The sequence below is a fragment of the Lolium rigidum genome, chromosome 4 (genome assembly GCF_022539505.1).
Source record: "Lolium rigidum isolate FL_2022 chromosome 4, APGP_CSIRO_Lrig_0.1, whole genome shotgun sequence".
NCBI lineage: Eukaryota > Viridiplantae > Streptophyta > Magnoliopsida > Poales > Poaceae > Lolium > Lolium rigidum.
The window spans coordinates 114703812-114708533 of record NC_061511.1 but is presented as its reverse complement, the minus strand read 5'-3'; positions in this window follow the sequence as shown (position 1 = coordinate 114708533).

Sequence of the window (4722 nt, the reverse complement as noted above, 5' to 3'; positions counted from 1 at the left end):
ACGCTGGCTCACGGTCCACATGTCGCTCTAACATTAAACTGAGGATGCCGCCTCATGGGTCCCGCATGTTATCCTCTCGTAACAAAATGTTTCTTTCTGGATTTTGTACCAACGATTTTGGTTTATTTTTCTTCCATCCGCCGCCTTTAAAATGTTGACGACGCCGTCGGCGCATGGGTCCCCGATGTTAGCCTCCCCGTATAAGAAACATGTGATATCTTGATTATTTGGCAAACAATAAACGAGTGTATTTCGCTCCGAGCTATTGCAAACGGATAAATTAAATCTTTATTTTCATAAACAAACTTATATCTTGAATCTCCTTGTTTTTTGTCTTTGGCGAGGCATAAGACTTTCCTGTTTTTTTGAGAAAATCCGAACTTTCATGTTCGAGTGGGCTGAAATTGTACGAGTCAAAAGGCGCCGAAGGATAGTTCGAAGGCTCGGATGTCCGGATGCAGCCCAATTGAAATCTTCCTTTTCTTGGATTCTTTTGACACCCTTGATTTCTCGGCTACTTCATTTTTCTTTTGGTCATGTGCCGCCTTGGAAACGTTGAGACCGCTGCCGCAAAATGGGACCCGCATGTCATCCTCATGTACATGAGTTATCTGATTATTGTAAGGATTCTTTTTCTTAGATTATTTTTTGGCTCTCTCGATATTTCGGTCACTTTCCTTTTCCTTTCGATCTCATGCCGCCTTTGAAACGTTGAGGAAGCCGCTGGCTCATGGGTCCCGCATGTCATACTCTATGAACAATAAAGTGTCCTTCATTGGATTTATTTTTTACCCCTAATTTCTGGCTATTTACCGTTTTCTTTGATCCCCTACCCCTTTGAAACGATGAGGACGCTCATCGCGGTGTCGGTCCCACATCCTCTATGAACAATAAAAGTTTCCTATGATGGATTTATTTTTGACCCTTTTGATCCCCCGCCGCCTTGGAATCGTTGAGGATGCTGCTGCCTCATGGGTCCCGCATGTCAGCCTCTCGTAACGGTAAATGTTTCTTTTCTTGGATTTTTTTACCAACTGATTTTTGGCCTTTGTCTTTCTATCTCCCGCCGCCTTTAACACGTTGGGGACGCCGCCGGCTCGTGGGTCCCACATGTCAGCCTCTATGAACAATAAACCTTTTGTTTGATTTATTATTGACCCATAATTTCTTGGTATTTGCCTTTTTCTTTCGATCTCATGCCGCTCCGAAACGTTGAGACGCCGCTGGCTCATGGGTCCCCGTCGCCTCTATGAACAGTGAAAAGTTTCCTTTGTTTGATTTATTTTTGACCCTAATTACTGGCTATTTGCCTTTTTTTATCCCCTGCCGCCTTTGAAACTAAGAGGACGCTGCTGGCCCATGGGTCCCACATCTCAGCCTCTCTGAACGATAAACCTTTCCTTTCTTTTTTTCGATCCCGTGCCGCCTTGGAAAATGTGAGACCGCTCCTGCAAAACGGGACCCATATGTCATCCTCTATGTACAATAAAAGTTTCTTTCCTTGGATTATTTTTGGCACCTGATATATGGTCACTTGCCTTTTTTTCGATCCCCTGCCGCCTTTGAAACGTTGAGGACGCTCGCTGGCTCGTGGGTCCCACATGTCACCTCTATGAACAATAAACATTTCATTTCTTGGATTTATTTTTGACCGCTGATTTCGGGAACTTTGCTTTTTTCTTTCGATCCCCTGCCGCCTTTGTTAAAGTTGAGGACGCTGCTGCAAAATGCGTCCCACATGTCAGCTTCTCTGTACGATAATTGTTTCCTTTCTTGGATTTTTTTCCACGACTGGCCGATGGGTCCACGATGTCAGCCTCTATGTACAAGAAATATGTGATTTCTCGATATGTTTTAACCCGAGATATGTAGGATACTTGCTTTTTTCGATCCCTTTTGTTTGTCTTTACCTTCAAATGTTGAGGGACGCTACCGGCAAATGGGTCCCGCTCTAGCATTCTCAACTCGAAGGAAAACTGAAATATTGCCTATTCATTTGTTCTTCGTACTCCATGCACATAATCCATACTAACTGTTGATCCGGTTAATTTAGTTCAACTTAATTAGTTCAAATTTGATCTACGAGGAAGTATGTAATATATTTTGGGTTCACAACACTACACTTGTTAACAACAATCCGATGAAGAGGTTTGTCATTTTTTTTAAACTACAAATACACTCTAAGATCTTGCAAACTGATAGAATAAATCTTGGAACTTTAAATAATTTATGAAAATTTTGAAATCAACTATATGAATATATCAAAATATAGAGCTCATGTAGATGCGCATACTGGCTATGCGCATTTAAAAAGAATCATAATCATAATTGATACGAAATAAAAATAACTTTATATTTAGAATCTCGGTTTCTTTAGGGCCAATCATAGGATCTCCGTGTTTAAATTAGGAAGGGCCCCAATGGCATGAGTCGGAGGCCCATTAAATGTTTTTGGATTGTTATCATCAAGCTAAGCAGTCGACAAAGAATCACCATGTACATTGTCAGCGGCAGCCCAAAAGTACAAACAATTGGCCCATGCATGGAAGGTAGTACTTTTTTTATTGGGAAGGTTGTCCAGGCTAACCTAAAAAAAGTGGTGCTACATGGGGTAGCACTTGAACCCGAATGAGACCATGAACAGTACATATGCTACATGCTACAAGTATTTAGTTCTTAGCTATCTATTTTCGATCCAACGTCCAAATCTACAAGTCAACCAACTCGTTCATCCGTGCTTGCCGATGTCAAGGCATCGGATCCTGGACGCTTGAACCCATGATCGCTATCGAGGGTTGCCTATTTGCGCATAATATGTTTTGTCAACGGCACTTCACTAGTTTGTGCAAAACATATCCAGCAGTAGATTCAAAAAACAACACGTTTTTTTCTTTACTGAAACAACGAACATCTCATGTTCATCACAATCCAGCCAACATAAGCACATAATAATTAATAGTACAACTAGAGAGCTGTACATATAAATAAGGTTTGTCAAGCTTCATGCACTAGCCAACGCAACCAAAAGTCCGAACCGATGGAAAGGGCTAGGCAATCCACTTATACATCTGAACACCCCTCCTCACGTGTGACCGGAAGAAGGGAAGAGGTCAACACAAGGAGACTCTCAAGAGGCATATACGTGGACTCCGAGGAGGGCAACGGAGGCAGCACCAATTTTTAGGATAAATTACGAAAGCCAGGTCTCGAACTCGAGACCCTGGGCTCTGATACCATGCCAAGCTTCATACACAAGCCAACGCAACCAAAAGTCCGAACTAATGGAAAGGGCTAGGCAATCCACTTATACACCCCCCTCACATGTGACCACAATCCAAGAATGGTACCATCATGTTCACCACAATACATCATCATTATACTACGTAACATTTGTAAGACAACTTAATGCAAACTGTGATTCATTTTGTTGCCCCAACGATGGGTGATAACCCGAACACCATATAACCTTCTCACAAAGAATTGTAACCAAATATGAGCACCTGCAATGATTTGGTGTCAATCTTCTTGAAGGTCGTGAGGTATCCTACCTTCAAGTCATGTGCTTTGACAAACTCTGCCATCCCGCGTCCATTAAAACATTGCCATCTTGTTGCTTCAAGTCCACAATCCAGTGCATGCAAAGTGACATCTTCAGAGTTGATGGACTCGACACCCACCGTAAAACCAGGGTAGAACACGACTGGGGATGGTAATCACCTCTAACTCCGATGTACATAGTACTTTGCGAGCCGTCTGCCGGTATTCTCCTCATCGATGCGCCTAAACACCTTGCACACTGGGGCTGGCTCTACAGATGTCTCCTTCCATGATAAGCTCTCTCCAAGCTTGAGCTTCTTGTTTGAACACTGCAAAAAGAGGCCTCAATTAGATAATGCCTCTAGCTTCTGACCGTAATTCCAAGCAAATGCATAATCAAAGGCACCTAGCAAAGTCAGCGGATCATTGTTCTTATCGAACACACAGTCTGAACAATAAGCTTCTGAATCTAGCTAGGCTGATATGTACAACCTTGTATCATCAAATTATTCAACATAGTGTATCATTGTATCGCGTAAGCCAAATCGATATAAATAGTAGCTATGAGAATAGAAATCAAGCTAGCATGAGCCATGCATGCTTGCTGGCTAGGTCTAGCATCGAGTAATGCATCTGCAGCTCATCATCCGCCAAGCAATGCACGACCAAGCAAACAAAAAAATCAGCGCGGCCTAAAGAGTCCATAAGTCGTACATGCATGCTCGGTGTCCTCATATGTGATTATCGGCCGTGGATTGACCAATATCATATTTGAACGATTATTATTGCACACATTAGATCCAGTCCCAACCTAGCTAGCATGCGTGCATGTGTAGCCCGAGTCTTTACCATAGGATTAATATATACACTGGATGAGAGAAATAGTCTATATCAAACAATGCTAAGCAACCGGCAATACAGATCTAGATATAATAAAAGATGTGACCGGCAACCCTAGTGATTATGAGGGGCTGTGGAGAACCGAGAATGATACATCGCCAAGGGAATAAATGCTGTGTCCTGGCCAAAAAATGCGCGTTTCTTGGAGGAACGAAGCCAGATACGCAGTGAACCACACGTAAAACTTCACCCGGCGGGTCACCGGCCTTACGCATGTGGTGGGGCCCACCTATACCGGTGAGACAGGTCGTGGGTTATGATCCTACCGGGTAGCACACGTAACTG